The following is a 17,746-nucleotide window of genomic DNA, read 5'->3' on the forward strand; positions in this document are numbered from 1 at the left end:
CCTGTGTATTTATGGTCGACTGGTTTTTGACAAGGGTGCCAGGGCCATTCCAGGGGAAAAGAATAGTCTCCTCACCAAAGAGTGCTGAACAACTGCAGAGTCACAAGCAAGGGAATAGAGTTGGACTCTTACCCATACCATACACAAAGTTAACTTAAAATGGATCAAGGACCTAAATGTGAGAGCTAAGATGGTAAAACTGAGAACACACAGGGCTGCCTTCAGGACTTCAGATTTGACAATAGATGTCTCATAAATTGGCAACTGTGTGTGATGTGTTGGATCGGGTGCACATTTAGCTTTGACACTGAAAGCATGAATCATAAAAGTAACAGCAGAGAAACTGGTCTTCATCAAAACTGAAAATATCTATGTTTCAAAGACATTATCAAAATCAGCCCACAGAATGGGAGAAACTATTTGAAAATCATGTATCTGATAAGGGGCTTGCATCACAAATATATAAAGAACACTTGCAAACACAACCAGTAAGAAGACATATGACTCCATTTAGAAATGGTCAAATGATCAGAAAGAGACATTTCTTTAAAGAAGACACACACATGGCCACCAAGCGCATGAAATGATGCTCCACATCATCAGTCATCAGGGGGATGTAAATCAAAGCCACAGTAAGATGCCCTTCACGCCCACCAGGACAGCTATGATCAGCCAGTCCGACCACAGCCAGTGCAGTGAGGGGTGGAGACACCCGACCTCATGCACCTGCGGGCGGACGGAGGGAACGGGAGAGTCACTTTCAACAGACCAGCCGTTTCTCATGTGGTTAAAGCGCTACCATAGGGTCCAGTATTTCTAGTCCTAGTTATACACCTAAGAGATGAAAATCTATGTTCACACAGAAACTTGCCCATGAATGTTTATAACAGCATTATAATAATCGAAAGGTAGAAATAACCAAATGTCCATTACGAATGGATTTCAAAAATTTGGTGCATCCATACGATGGAATACTATTCAGTTATAAAGGGAACATGGATGAACCACAACATGGATGAACTTTGAAAACATTATGCTAAGTGAAGGAAGCTGATCCCCAAAAGCTAAGTTTCCATTTATACTCAACATCCAGAGATGGCAAATCCACTGAGACAGAAAATAGATTAGTGGTTGTTTACAGCGGGGAAACATGGGGGAAGTGGGGTGACAGCTAAAGAAACCTGAGGGGAGAAACTTTCTGAGGTGCCAACAACGTTCTAAAATCGACTGTGGTCAAAACCACTGAATTGTACGTGTTAAACAGGTAAATTTTAAGGTATGTGAATTATTTCTCCATAAAGCTGTTATAAAAAAGTCCTGTGGTTTTATCAAAACAAAAATAAAAAAATCAACATTTCACGGAGAATTACTACTAAGGCACTTGGTTTTCAGAGGAAACCGTATTTCCTTGAGAAAGTTGCTGGGACTGGAGTCCCGGGTCGGTCTGTGAGAGCCGTTGGCGTTCCGTGCTCTGCCCTAAGCGAGGCAAGGCTCTTCCTCCCCTCTGCTCCCAGGATCTGTGCCCACAAGCTGGAGTAGGAGTAGGGGGCACATGGGCCCCTACTCAGCATCTCCAGGCCACGAAGTCCTGCTCACGGCCTGGGTCCTACCTGGAGTGAGGAGACGCGGGTGCATTTGTGCCCTCACGTGGCCCTGGGTGGGCCAGACCGCCCCAGCCCCAGCCTGAACTGTGTCGGGGCCGTTCTGAGGCTGCCCTCGGTCCCCCGTGGAACAGACACACACGGGGTTCCTCATCTAAGCTCATTTTCCAGAGTTAAATTTTCCTTGAAGGGAAAAAGAAGCCTTCGAGGATGGCTTTTTAAAGTGGTTTCATTATTTGCTGAACATTCCAGAATATACTCCTACCTATGTTTCTTAAATGTCTTCAAAAACTTGTTGTCTTACGAAGCTGGGTATGCGATCGCACGCCCACCCCCCTGGTCTGAACCACACCTGTTTCCCTGGCTCGAGGTCCCAGTGCCCTGTGCGTCCCAGGGCTTTCCCTCCCGCCCCAGCTGGCCTCCTCAGCACGGCAGCCAGAGGCTCCTCCAAGTTAGGGCAGACCACCTTCACTGCAGCCCCCTCCAGATTTCTCTCACTGGCCACGGGGATGGACACAGTCCGCTCCACAGTCCTCTCCCCATCTGCCTCGGCTCCAGGACATGGGTTACTTCACGGTCCACGAACATAGGCTCCTGCCTGAGGCTTTGTACCCACTGTTCCCTCTCCCTGGAGTCCTCTTCTGCAAAAGCATTTGCTGTGCTTCCCCAACCCCGGTCTTATGCCCCCTTCCCAGGGAGGTGTCCCTGCCGGCTCCCTCTAAAATTAACACCCGTACCCCAACCACCACCCACATGCCTTCCCCTTCTCTTCTATTCAGTTTTTCTCCTCAGCACCTGCACCATTTAATAAAGCTGAGACTTTCCTTACGCAGCATCTGTCCAGTCATCCACTAGACCAGAAGCCGTTTGAGGAGGGGGCTTGTCTGCTTGGACACTTGCTGCAGCCTCAGCATCCCCAGCACTTGCAACCAAACCCCTGGACTGAGGCTCAGGATATGTGGCTTAATATCACTCCACGCTGACCCTGGAGGGCTCAGTGTTCATTATCTTGCATGGTTTTGCTCCATAGTGCCAATTTTTTTGTGTTAGTCTATAATATATAATCTTCAAAGCAACAGAACAAGGAAAGAACTCCTGCATTAGATCCATGGCCTCCCCGGAGGCCAAGTGAGCTCCAGAATGTCAGCTCTATTCAGAGTATTTGTGGAGGTCTTGCTATGGGCCAGGTCCTGGGCCAAAAGCTAGAGGCATTAAATAGATAATAGTTCATTTTTACTTGGTCTCTTGTAATCCAAGCTTGTTGTAAAAATAAAGGCAATAAACATGGATAGGAAGAACAAAGATAATCCTCCTTCATCCCAGTTTGGCCTCAACTCCTCCTCCTCCCCAGTGAGACACTGTTACCCAGTGGCTGTCAATCTTTCTAGACCTTGTTCTAAGGACTTTACAAATAGATACACATTTCCATGTAGTTAAAAAACTGTAACACAGAGCATGACTTTTATATGTTCAGCATCATGTTCCCCCAATAATCTCCTCCTGTTGGTACGTGGGAATCCACCCCATGTATTCTAGTAGTTGTAGAGAAAGAAGTGCACTGATTTAATCTGCCCCCCTATTGAAAAATGTCAAATTCTTTGCTATTAAAACTCATGGTATAGCAACAAAAAGTATACAATAAAAAATTTAAAGATACCATTTTTAAAGAAAGATACCATTTACAAAAGTAGCAGAATATCAAATATCTAGGAATAAATTGAATAGAAATTGTTCAATACTGGCACACTGAAGACCACAGAAAAGAATTGAGAAAAAATGTAAAGGTCTAAATAATTGGAGGGATATACTCTATTTGTGGGTTTAAAAACTAAATAAAGTAAAATTTTCCCAAAATTGACCTGTAGGTTAAATACCATAAAAATATCATCAGGTTTAGTGTTGTGGAAATGAACAAGCTGAATCTAAAAGTTATATGGGCATGCAGATAGCCAAGGATAGTCAATAATCCTGATGAAAGACAAAACCGGAAAACTTAGACCACCAGATATCAAGACTTACTTTATAACTATAATTAAAACAGTGTTACTGATGCAAGGATAGTTCAAATGTCCAGTCAAATGGGATGTAGAATCCAGAAACAGACCCACACAAGATCAGGTGAGGCTGGGCCAACAAGTGGCTAAGTCTCTTGTATAAAATGAAGTTTAACCCCTATCTCACACCACACATAAAACTCAAGTCCAGACAGATACGTGGCTGAATGTGAAAGATAAAATTTTCAGAAGGAAACACAGGAGAATATGTTTATAAATGTACCGGGCAAAAATATATTAAAGAGGACACAAAAAGTTTCAACCATAAAATAAACAATTAAGAAATTCTGTTCTTTAAAACAATACCTTCAACAGATTGAAAAAGCAAGCCACGGAGTGGGAGGAGATACTTGCAAGATAAATATCTGACAAAGAACTCATCAGAATATAAAGAAACCCTGCATATTAATAAGAAAAAATAGCTTAATTTAAAAAAGGACAAAATACTTGAACAGGCAAGTCACAGAAATCCAGATATCCTAATAACCAATAAATACAAAAAAGATGCTAAAATTCATGAATTACGAGGATTATGAAAAATAAACCACAAAGAGGTACCATCACACCTCCACTAGAATGGCTAACTATGAAAAATCAGGCCATATCACGTTTTGGCAAATATGTAGACCGGAAGGAACTCTCACACACAGCTGGTGGGAGTACCAATTGGTACAACTATTTTTGTCAATTCCTTGGCAGTACCTACAAAAGCTGCACATTACGACTCGGCAATCCCCGGGCTAACTTTACACCCAACAGCAATATGTATGAATCTTTACTAAATCACACCAACAGAAATGCTAATAGCAGCACTGTTTTTTAACAGTTTCGTTGAGGTATAACTGACATGCAAAAAAGTATACATATTTAACGTATGGAATCTGATGGTTCGGACATATATATACACCCATTAAACCATCACCACAATCAAGGTAATGGACATATCCATCACTTCCCAAAGTTTCCATGAATAGCACTATTTTTAAAACCCCCCAGATGGAAACATGTCCATCAACAGTAAAATGAATGAATGAAATTGTGGCATATTCATACAATGTAAATATTTTAGATGACAATGAGAGCAAGTTTCTTATTACTACATGCACTCACATGGATGAATCTCACTTAACAATGTCAACTGAAAAAAGCCAGACATAAAAAAGAACACACTATGTGATTTTCATTTATATACAGGTCAAAAATGGCACAAAGAATCAGTGTCAAAAGTCAGAATTGAGGTTCCCTTGGGTGGGGTATTAGTGACTAAGAGAAGGTAGGTGGGATCCTGGTATATTCACTTTGTAAAACCCCAGAGAGCTCAATGCTTATGATTCCTGAACTCCTCTGTACAAATGTTTTCCTTCAACAACAAATTTATACTGAGAAGTGCTATAGGGACGCCTGGGTGGCTCAGTCGTTGGGCGTCTGCCTTCGGCTCAGGTCATGATCCCAGGGTCCTGGGATCGAGCCCTGAGTCTGTCTCCCCGCTCGGTGGGGAGACTGCTTCTCCCTCTGCCTCTGCCCCTGCTTGTGCTCTCTCTCCCCCTCTCTCTCTGACAAAAAGATAAATAAAAAAATAAAATCTTAAAAAAGAAGTGCTACAAAGAACATTCTTGTAATTTGTGTATTTATGCACAGATCAGTATTTTTGTAAGGAATTGCTCCTGAAGTAAAATTGTTAGTTCACTTTTAAACATGAACTTTAAATTTGGGTTAGGTATTGCCAAATGGTCTCATTCACCAGCATGTAGGAAAATATCTATTTCTGAAAGTGCTGGCCAGAGAAATCAGGTAAGAAAAAGAAATAAAAGGCATCAGAATTGGAAAGAAAGAAGCAAAATTGTCTCTATTTGCAGAAGACATGATTTTATATAGAGAGAATCCTAAGTTCCACCAAAACTATCAAATTCAATCACTAAGTTCAGTAAAGTTGCAGGATACAAAAATCAACATACAAAAATCAGTACTGTTTCTATTCATTAACAAAAATTATCTGAAAAAGAAAGAAAACAATCCTATTTACACTAGCATCAAAAACAATAAAATACTTAGGAATAAATTTAATGGAGGAGGAGAAATATCTCTACACTGAAAATTATAAGATATGGATAAAAGAAAATGAAAACACAAATAACTGAAAAGATATCCCATGCACACGGATTAGAAGAATTAATACTATAAAAATGTCCATACTACCCAAAGCCATCTACAGATTCAATGCAATCCCTATCCAAATCCCAACAGCACTTTTCACAGAACTAGAACAAACAATCCAAAAATTTCTATGGAATCAAAAGATCCTGAATAGTCAAAGCAACCCAGAGAAAGAACGAAGTTGGAGACATCACCCATTCTGATTTCAAATTGTATTACAATTACTAAAGCTATAGTAATGAAAACAATATAGTGCTGGCAAAAAAACGGACACACAGACCAAGGCAACAGAATGGAGAGCGCAGAAGTAACCCGTGCATGTTCTGTCAACTAATATTTGACAAGGAAGCCAAGAATACTCATTGGAGAAAATATACTCTTTTCAGTAAATGGTGCTGGGAAAATTAGAAATTCACATGTAAAAGAATCAAATTGGACCTCTAGCTTACACCACTTACAAAAATTAACTCAAAGTGTTTGATTAAAGACTTACTGTAATATCTGAAACCATAAAACTCTCAGAAAAAAACAGAGGGGAAAGAGCTCTTTGGCATGGGTTTGGCAGTGTTTTGGATATAGGACGACTAAAACACAGAGAACAAAATACAAAATAGAGGCACCTGGGAGGCTCCCTGCTCAGTGGGGAGACTGCTTCTCCCTCTGCCTTTCCATGCAACTCATGCGTTCTTTCTCTCAAATAAATAAAATCTTTAAAAAAAAATAAACATGGGGGTCCACATCAAGCTAAAAAGCTTCTGCACAGCAAAAGAAACCATCAACAAAGCAACAAGGCAACATCTACAAAGTGAAAAGGCAACCTACAGAATGGGAGAAAAAGTTTGCAAACCACCCATCTGATAAGGCTTAATATCAAAATATATAAGCAATACATAAAACTCAATAGCAAAAAAGAAAATCCAATTATAAAAGAGGCAAAAATCCTGAAACATTTTCCCAAAGATATTCAAATGGCCAACAGGTACATGAAAAGGTGCTCAACATCACTAATTATCAGGGAAATGCACACCAAAACCATCATGAGATGTCACCTCATGCCTTTTAGGATGGCTGTTATGGAAGATAAAAGATAAGAGATGCTCGCCAGGCCGAGGAGAAAGGGGACCCCTCATTTCATAGCTGGTGGGAATGCAAACTGGTGCAGCTACTAAGGAAGACAGTATGGAGAGTCTTCAAAGAAAGAAAAATAGAACACCACATGATCTACCTTTTCCATTTCTCGGTATACATCCCAAGGAAGTGACATCACTCTCCCAAAGGGATATCTGCACCCCCATGTTCACTGCAGTGTATTTGCAATAGCCACATCACATCATGGAAATGACCTAAGTGTCCAACGATGATGAATAAAGGAAATGTGATATATATAATACATACGTACACACACACAATGGGACACTCTCAGCAATAGAAATGAAGGATTTGTGACAATATGGATGAACCTTGAGGGAATCATGCTAAGTAAAACAAATGAGACAGAAAAAGACAGATACTGTATAATCTCACTTCTACGTGGAATCTAAAAAAACCTAAACTCCTAGAAACAAATCAGATTTGAGGTTGCCAGAGGTGGGGGATGGGGTTGGAGGATTTGGGTTAAAGGTAGTTACAATGTTTCACTTTCTAAGTTATAAGATAAATGAGCTCTGGGGATGTAACTTACATGATGACTACAGCTAACAACACTACTGTCTATACACTTGACAGTCACTAAGAAAGAAGATCTTAAAAGGTCTTATAAGGAAAAAAACATTTTTTATAACTGTGAGGTGATGGACATTAACTGAACTTAATGTGGTGATCTTTTCATAATTCATACATATATCCAATCATCATGTATACCTCAAACTGCTACAGTATAATCCAGTTATATCTCAATATAACTGGAAAAAAACTTAAAAATCTTTCACTGCCTATCTTTGCTCATAATACATAATTCATTCCTTCATTTAAACACAGTTGTCATAAAAGGATAAATACTGCATGATTCCACTTACCTGAGGTCCCCACAGCAGTCAGATTCGCGGACACAGAGAGTAGAGTGGTGGGTGCCAGGACCAGGTGGCAGAGGAGGGGCTGGGAAGTCTGGGTTTCATGCGCCGGAGTCCCGGCTGTGCAGGATGATGAGGTCCTGAAGACAATGACACGGGAAGGTGCACAGCAGAGCGATGTAGTCCATGCCTCTGAGCTGCGCTCTGAAAAACAGCTAAAATGACAAATGTTGTGTATATTTCAGCACAATTTTTAAAAAACTTAAAAACATTTATCGAGTGGCTATTAGAGGTCAGGCACGGTTCTAGGTCTGGGGATAAAGCCATGAATTAAAAGACAAACATTTACTGCTCTTGAAAGATTTACATTCTAGTGAATGTAATGAAATGAAAACCTTTTGCTAATCGAGAGCAGAAATAAATGATAGGCACTGAACAGACAAGAGAATAGATCAATGAAACCAGGAGCTAGCTCTTTGAAGAGATGAATGAAATTGATAAAACTCTAGCCTGACTCATCAGAGAGAGAGAGAGAGAGAGAAAGGAGACTCAAAATCACAAATGGAAGAGAAGAAAGAACAACCAACACCACCGAAATACAAACAATTGTAAGAATCTCCTGTGAAAAATTACATGCCAACAAGTTGGACAACCTAGAAGAAATGCATAAATTCCTAGAAACATATGTCCTACTAAAACTGAATCTGAAAGAGATAGAAAATTTGAACAAACCGATTACCAGCAATGAAATTGAGTCCGTAATAAAAAACAAACAAACAAACAGACACCGAAAAACATCTAACAAACAAATCCCAGGGCCAGACGGTGAATTCTACCAAACATTCTCGGGTGCCTGGGTGGCTCAGTTGGTTAAGTGACTGCCTTCGGCTCGGGTCATGATCCTGGAGTCCTGGGATCGAGTCCCGCGTCGGGCTCCCTGCTCAGCGGGGAGTCTGCTTCTCCCTCTGACCCTCCCCCCTCTCATGTGCTCTCTCTCTCTCATTCTCGCTCTCTCAAATAAATAAATAAAATCTTTAAAAAAAAAAACATTCTCAAACTATTCCAAGAAACAGAAGAGGAAGGAAAATTTCCAGATTTATTCTCTGAGGCCAGCATTACCCTGATACCAAAACCAAATGAAGACACCACACACAAAAAAAGAGAACTGCAAGCCAATATCTCTGATGAACACAGATGCAAAATTCCTCAACAAAATACTAGCAAACTGAATCCAATGATATATTAAAAAAATCATTCACCACAATCAAGTGGGATTTATTTCCGGGGTGCCAGGGTGGTTCAATATTCGCAAATCCATGTGATACATCACATCAATAAGAGAAAGGATAAAAACCCATATGATCATTTCAATTCATGCAGAAAAAGCCTTCAACAAAGTACAACATCCATTCATGTTAAAAAAGAAACACACACAAAGTAGGCTTAGGGGGAACATACCTTAATATAATAAAGGCCATATATGAAAACCTCACAGGGAACATCATGCTCAATGGGGAAAAACTGAGAGCGTTTCCCCTGAGGTTCAGGAACAAGACAGGAACGTCCACTCTCACCACTTTTATTTAACATGGTACTGGAAGTCATAGCCACAGCAATCAGATAATGAAAAGAAATAAAAGGCATCCAAATCGGTGAGGAAGAAGTAAAGCTGTCAAGATCTGCAGATGACATGATACTATATACAGAAAACCCTAAAGACTCCACCAAAAACTACTAGAACTGATGAATGAATTCAGTAAAGTTGCAGGATACAGAATCAATGTGCAGAAATCCACTACATTTCTATACACTAATAATGAAGCAGAAGAGAAATTAAGAAAATAATCCCAGGGATGCCTGGGTGGCTCAGTTGGTTAAGCATCTGCTTCTGGCTCAGGGCATGATCCCAGGGTCCTGGGACTGAGCCCCACATCAGGCTCCCTGCTCAGCGGGGAGCCTGCTTCTCCCTCTCCCTCTGCTGCTCCCCCTGCTTGTTCTCTCTTTCTGTCAAATAAATAAATAAAATCTTAGAAGAAAAACCAATCCCATTTACAACTGCACCAAAAACAATAAAATACCTAGGAATAGAGTTAACAAAGAGGTGAATGATCTGTATTTTGAAAACTATAAAACACTGATGAAAGACACTGAAGATGATACAAACAAGTGGAAAGACATTCCATGCTCATGGGTCAGAAGAACAAATATTGTTAAAATATACCACCCAAAGCAACCTACAGATTTAATGCAATCCCTACTAAAATATTGCCAGCATTTTTCACTGAACTAGAACAACCCTAAAATCTGTATGGAACCATAAAACACTCTGAACAGCAAAAGCAATCTGGCAAAAGAAAAACAAAACTGGAGCTATCACAATCCCAGACTTCAAGTTACATTACAAAGCTATAGGAATCAAAACAGTATGGTAATGGCACAAAAACAGACACACAGATCAATGGAATACACTGGAAAACCCAGAAATAAACCTATAATTTTATGATGAATTTATCTATGACAAAGCAGGAAGAATATCCAGTGGAAAAAAGACTGTCTCTTCAACAAATGGTGTTGGGAAAACTGGACAAGCTACATACAAAAGAATGGAACTGGACCACTTTCTTACATATACACAAAAATAAACTCAAAATGGATTAAAAATCTAAATATGAGACCCAAAGCCATGAAAGTCTTACAGGGGAGCCCTGGCAGTAATTTCTCTGACACCAGTTATAGCAATATTTTTCTAGATATGTCTCCTGAGGCAAGGGAAATAAAAGCAAATATAAATTACAGGGACTTCATCAAAGTAAAAAGCTTTTGCACATCAAAGGAAACAATCAACAAAACTAAAAGGCAGCTTACAGAATGGGAGAAGATATTTGTAAATGACATATCTGATAAGGGTTTAGTAACCAAAATATATAAAGAACTTCTACAAAGAACTTCTACCAGCACCCCCCAAAACAAATAATCCAATTAAAAAATGGGCAGAAGACACGAATAGACATTTCTCCAAAGAAGACATCCAGATGGCCAACAGACACATGAAAAGATGCTCAACCTTACTCATCCTCTGGGAAATGCAAATCAAAACTATAATGAGATGTCACCTCATACCTGTCAAAATGGCTAAAATAAAAAACATGAGAAATAACAAGTGTTGGCAAGGATGTGGAGAAAAAGGAACCCTCCTGCCCTGTTGGTGGGCATGCAAACTGGTGTAGTTACTCTGGACAAGAGTAAGGAAGTTCCTCAAAAAGTTAAAAATAGAATCACCATATGATCTAGCAGTCACACTACTATTTACCCAAAAAATACAAAAACACTAATTCAAAGGGATACATGCACCCCTATGTTTACAGCAGCATGATCTACAATAGCCAAGTGTCCATAGATAGATGAATGGATAATAAATCTTGCCATTTGCAACAAAATGGATGGAGCTAGGGAGTATAATGCTAAGTGAAGTAAGTCAGAGCAAGACACATACCATATGATTTCACTCATATGTGAAGTTTAAGAAACAAAACAAATGGGCAAAGGAAAAAGAGAGAAACGAAGAAACAGACTCTTAACTACAGAGATTAAACTTATGGTTGCCAGAGGGGTGGGGTGGGGGATGTGGGAAACAGGTGAAGGGAATGAAGACTACACTTATCACGGGGCGCCTGGGTGGCTGTCATTAAGTGGCTGCCTTCGGCTCAGGGCATGGTCCCAGGGTCCTGGGACTGAGCCCCGCATCGGGCTCCCTGCTCAGTGGGAAGCCTGCTTCTCCCTCTCCCACTCCCCCTGCTTGTGTTTCTGCTGTTGCTGTCTCTGTCAGATAAATAAAATCTTTAAAAAAAAAAAAAAAAGACTACACTTATCGTGATGAGCACGGAGAAATGTACAGAACTGCCGAATCACTATATTGCACATCTGAAACTAATATAATGCTGTATGCTAACTATACTGGAATTAAAATTAAAAACTTAGTTTTTTTTTTTTTTTTTTTTTGCTGACCTGATTGGTGATAATGCGATCTTACTGTTTTAATTTGCATCTAATTCCTAGTAAGGTTTAATGTATTTTCACATATTTATGGACCACTTATATTCTGTGAAGTGCCTATTATAATCTACTTTTCTATTGCACTATTTCTTATTAATTTGCAGCAGCTCTTTGTATTTTATGGCTATTACCTCTTTTTTGTTTATATGTTGCAAGTATCTTCTCCAAGTCCACAGCTTTGCTTTGGGCTTCTCTCCCCATGCCCTGCCCCTGCATACTGTAAGTCAGCCTTCCCCTTCATGGCTGCCATGTCTCTGCTTAGGCTGATCTTCTCCATCCTAAGATTTAAAAACAAAATTATCTTACATCTTATCCTGATACTTTGGTAGTTTTCATAGATCTTTAGTCTTTCCAGAGTTTAATTTTATGTTTGATATGAGGAGAAATTTACTTGTATTTATTTTTTTATATGGGAACAAGTTATACCCAAACCATACACTGAATTATCAGCCCATCTTTTCAACTGATTTAAAATATCAAATTATTGGTGATAATTCCTTATTTTCCTTCCACTGACTTTAATTGGTATTCCTTCCCAGATAACATTTATTTTAATTTCCATAGCTTTTTTTTCAAATGTATTTTTATTCCTAGAAGGGCAAACCTTCTATAAGAATCTTTAAAAATTTTCTTAGCTATTTTTGTGCATTTACTCTTCCAAATAATTTTAGAATCAGTTTGATACTGTACAGAATTCATAATTTGGGGAGCATTGGCTTTTAAAATATTGAGTTTTCCCATTCAGGAACAAAAGAAGTATCTCCACTTATAAACCAGAATTAAGAGCAATTGGGATAAGTGCCCCACAGGAGAGGTGGAGAGCACTTTGAGAACTTGGATTTGGAAGACCTTCCTTGGCTGGGGCCAGAGGAGGAAAGAGAAAGTTTGAGAAACAGGGAGCCTTGCTTCCAAAGCCAATTCCAAAGCAAGCAAGGCCTCTGCAGAGAGCCCTCCGCACCAGCTGACGGAGGGCTTTGGAACCCACAGGTTAGTGCACACAGATGCTCACTGCCCTCCCATCTGACAAGAAGTCTGCAAGGAGGAAGCTGTAGAGCTGCGTAGGAAGCGGGGGTGCTGTCAATTGTCAGGAACGGCCGGTCTCCACAAGGGACTTGGGAGGAGCTCAGGGATGAGGGGCAGAGACAAGGAACAGAAAGAGAAAATACACCTTGAAAAACACAAAGGTTTCTCGGACACTGGAAAGCTGCTACTATTTCCCTTCTTTATAAAAGCTAAGGGAGAGCCTGAGAATGTGAAGCCTGTGCACTGGGCAGTTAGGAACACAGGGGACCAAGGCGGCCTCCAAGGAGCCTGCAGGTGCAGGGGGCGGTCCTGGAGCGGAAGGAGCTCCGAGCTGGGAAGGCGAGGCTGCAGGCTGGGCTCTAGGCCAAGCTCAGGCTGGTGGGGCTCCCGCCCTGGGCCTCGCTGGGTCGGACGCTGGAGCTGGGAGGTGGGGATGGCCATGCTGACAGGCAGAGACTTTGAAAAGAAATACAAACGGATCATTCTGACATTCAGGGGACACCACCGGCAGCAACCTGGCCACCCAGAGAGGTCTTTCTGGCCAGTGCTTAAGGACCAGCCGGCTCCCGAGACCGCAGCGCTCTGGGCACGGTGCTGGGTGGCTTGAGCTGGACCTCGGGAGGGCCCGCGAATCTGGCAGGGAGCGGCTAGGCCAGCCGGCTTTACACCAGTGAACTGGATCCTGGCGCCCTGCTGACCTCACAGGATGCCTGGCACCGGAACGAGGGTATCGTAGGCGTGGGCACGAGTCCTGGCAAGACCCTGGGCCCCAGCACCAATGGACAGGAGGCGGTCACCATCGCCATCCAGGGCATTCCCAGACCTCACTTTGTTGCTCTCTTGGAACTGAGCGCATCTTAATCAATCCGGGAAACCAATCCATTGGTTGGCTGGCCTTGAACACACAAGCTCCCACATCACACCCTGACACCACCTCGGCGCCAGAGCACCTCCTCCGGGAAGGGCAGGAGACGCAGGAGAACACGGCCCAGGACCCGCGGAGCGCCGGGCGGCTCTCACTCGGAACTCCGTCGCCCGAACGATCACAGTATTCGCGGGTATGTGAGGGTATTCGCGGTCAGTCCAGGGACAGCTGGGGGAACCAGACAGTTTTCGGAAGAAGGCCTTTTAAACATCACACTGCAGACATCAGCAGGTAGACCTCCCGCCTTTGCTGCTCCTGGCTGGTCACAAAGCGGCGGCTTAGGTCACAGACAATGGAGCTCTGGCCACAGAGGACTCCGAATAGTCACTGTGTTTCACAAGGTGCCCACCTGGAGAAACACTTTACAGTTGCATTCTCCTTCTGCGCGTAGTCATGAAAGCGGTGTCTCGAGCCTGGGACAGAAGAAACATGTTCTCTGGGTGAGGTTCGCTGCTTCCCCAACCATGGCAACAAGGTCCGTGGGTCTGGAGGGATGCAAGTGGTACATTTCTAACCCTGATGGATGTCCACAAAGATCATTCTCTTCCTTCTGCTCAGACCCACGCCTTAATGATGACAGTGCCTAGGGGCCTCAGGGAACAGCTGCAAACACCACACAGCTTCCCTTTGCAAAAATGATTTTTTTCTAAAAGGATGTTTCTTCGGTGCGTGGGGGAGACTTCACCACCCACTAAGTGCCTTTGGCGGACAAGGGTTTGTGGGGAGCTCATCACCTTCAGTGGGGCACACTCTGTCACCCCGTGTAGAGGCCATGAATGGATAGGCCTGCTCCGAGTCCAGAGTTGGGGGGAGCCCAATTTGGCAGCTGATGGGACTGGTGGACAGTGGATCGTCCTGGTTTGCTCGGTCCAGAACGCTCAAGGGGGCAGGAGTCCACCCAGTGTTCACTCTAATGGAGAAAGTGATCCTGACTGTTGCTTTTTCTCCTGGAACTTTTCTAATCAGAATGGATCTTGCTGTCAGGAAGGCTAGAGGCCATCAGAAGTGAGCTATGGCCAAGGTGATTTCCTGGACAGGCAGACCGGTGGAGCCCCGTGCACTCGGACTTTTTTTTTTTTTTTTTAGTCTAACAAGAATCAATATTTAAGATTATGCAATGTCCATACCAGCCCGAAGTAGCTGCCAACCCAAGGACAAGGGTTGGATAATTTACAATGCAAGGAATCCATTCTTTTTGAGAGGGGGAAGGGAAAAATCAAGATTTAAGCTTTTTATCCTGGGCTGAACTTTTCTCCTCCATTCTTAATGGCACCAGACGTAAATAAACCATCCATTTTGTTTTGTATGAGCAGTCTATACTTCGCACAGACTCTGAGGGAACGACAGGCCAGTCTCAGAGCCTTGACCCCGACAGGTCTGAGCTGTAACTGCCTTGTAAACAACACGCATTTACATGTTTCCAACTTATAACCCTGTCCTTTAGCCTGATCAAAATCTGCTCTTACATTCTTTTGCTCCTACAATCAGCAGAGAAAGCCTTTTTATTGTCAGCTACTAATGGTTCTTCTGTCCCATATTTTTAATGTGAAGATTAAATATTTATAAATGCCTCGTCAATAGCATCCCATAGTCAGGCCCCCGAAGCCGCAGAGGAGGGTTGTGCTCACTCACACAGGGGCGGCCGAGGTCACAGGTCAAGGGAGCAGACAGCAGCAGTGCTGCAGACGGGACCTGGGCCGTTATCTATCGGGTGGGGCTCGTTTCTCAAAAAGACTGCCTCCTGGCCAGGGTAAGTTTCCTTTGTCTCCAATGATGGGAGTCACCCTAGAGCTGACCTGCCAGGTGACCTGCCTGGACCCGGTCCAACTCAGGGTGTCCCTGGTGGAAGCCAAGAAGCACCAGCCCTTTCCCGCCACCTGCAAGTGAAGGGCTGGCGGGGTTTGAGCAATGAACCCATGGGGTGGGGTGGGGGGACACTTCCCTGCCTCTCCAGGAGTGAGGGGAAGGGGCTGGGGGCTGGAGCCTGCGCGCGGGCATGGGGCTGTGTCCACCCCCCACCCCCACCCCCCAGCCCACTCCCTCACCTGCTTCTCCCCTCATGTCTCGGCTCCTCCAGAGTCGGTGTTGATGCTGTCGTGAGTCCTCTCCGCCCAGGAGGCAGGTAGCTTGCTCTTTACTTTCTGACCTCTGGCTGAGAATGGGCAGCTGGGTTCCGATGTGGCAAGTGTCCACGACCTCAGGACTGTCCAGACAGCAGGATGAGGATTCAAAGCAGGGGGTGCACGGAGGTGCCGGTGGCAGGGTTCTGCCTCAGGAAGGGGCCTCACTCCTGGCGACGGCGCGGGGCTGGGGGTGCTGGGAGCTGGGGTGATGGGGATGGCCAAGGGTGATGGGTTGCATGGCCCAGGTGCTCTGCTGGGGGTGGGGTATGGGGGGAGCACCAGCGGTGGGTTTCAGACAGGAATGTGCACCCTGCGGGCTTCACAAGTCTGGTCACGGTGGGGACAGGCTTGAGGGGCCATTGTGGCAGATGGTGAGCCAGCGTGGAGGGGAGGCAGGGCAGCCGGGACGCAGAGCCAGGAGGCTGCCTCGGGGTGGACAGATGGATGGTGCAGCCACCCCAGGAGATGGAGGAGAACCCACTGCAGCTGCTCCACACACATCAGCTTGGGGAACCCTTCACATGAGCCTCCAAGCACCCTGGCAGGTGAGTGCGCTCCCCCCCACCCAGCCAGACCTCTTGGCCCAGAGACGGCCACCAGGGAGAATCTGGACCAGGGGGTATGGGAGCCTGGAGCCAGTAGGGCGATCTGGGGCACATCTCACAACTTTCCGGGACACGGCTCTCCCACCTGAGAAGTGGGGGCAGTGAGATTTGCTGGTTTTCCTCCCCTGGCTTTTAACAACCTGATGGAAGGGCAGAGGCCAGTGTGTGGGGACAGAACCCCAGGGGACAGGTGGGGATGGGGCACGGGGGATGACAAAGGGGTGGGTATGGCTTGGGTGTGCTTGCCCAGCGCTGGACATTGGGGCAGCCACATCCTCATGCCGATCAGAAGCCTGGAGGGGAGGACCGGAGCTCGGCCTATGCCACTGAATCACAACCGAATACCCTGTCCAAACATTCGGGTCACGCTGGGAAGTCCCACCTCCACCCCACTGCTGGCGGTTTGGAAGAAAGAGAGCGAGGGCAAAAATAGCCTAGCCCATTCTCCTGCCTTGAACTTTGTGCTGTGCAAAGAGCAGGAGGGAGGAAAGTCACCTCCTTTCCCGCTGGTGCCGCCGGCTGGGGCAAAGGCTCAGAATCCGGCCTGTTCTCGGGCTGCTCATCCCCATGAGCGTGCCTCCTCGACCCGCCAGCCCAGGCGTAGAGCCGGCCTGGTGCAGGCGGGCTCACCCGGGCTCTCCGCCGGGGCTCAGCCCCCAGAGTGGGAGCCTTCCATCTGTCTGCGTCCCTCTTGGGACTGTGAGTTTCCGTGAATGATGATGCATGGGAGCTTCTCCGAGCACCCGGGATTGGGGTGACCACAATCCTTCCTCAGAATGAGCCAGACGACACCCCCACAGAGTAAGGCCAGCATCTTGAGACCCAAACAGGTCCGAAATCCCAGTGAGCAGTGATGCCGCCCCCGCAGACTGCAAACTCAGGGAGGGCAGGACCATTCTTGGGTCTCGCGTGTGGGCACCCCACCTGCCGGGGAAGGTCACAAAGGCACAGCCCTGTACCATAAACTGCCATGTCTCCGAGAGGACCACGAGAGGGCCAGACCACGGCTAACAGTGATGCATTGATCATCATCGAGACACAATGGCTGGCCCTCCTCGGGGAGACACAAACCCAGCCGAGCAGCCTGGGAGCACATGCGCCCCTGGCGGGCCTGGCTCCAGGGGCCGGCCGGCTCTCGTAACCCCCGCGATGATGATGAACACATATTGATTTCTGCGGGGCCTCTCCGGAGCCCCAGA

This window comes from Callorhinus ursinus, unplaced genomic scaffold (genome assembly GCF_003265705.2).
Source record: "Callorhinus ursinus isolate GAN/ISIS: 27379988/994484 unplaced genomic scaffold, GSC_fseal_2.0 scaffold58, whole genome shotgun sequence".
NCBI lineage: Eukaryota > Metazoa > Chordata > Mammalia > Carnivora > Otariidae > Callorhinus > Callorhinus ursinus.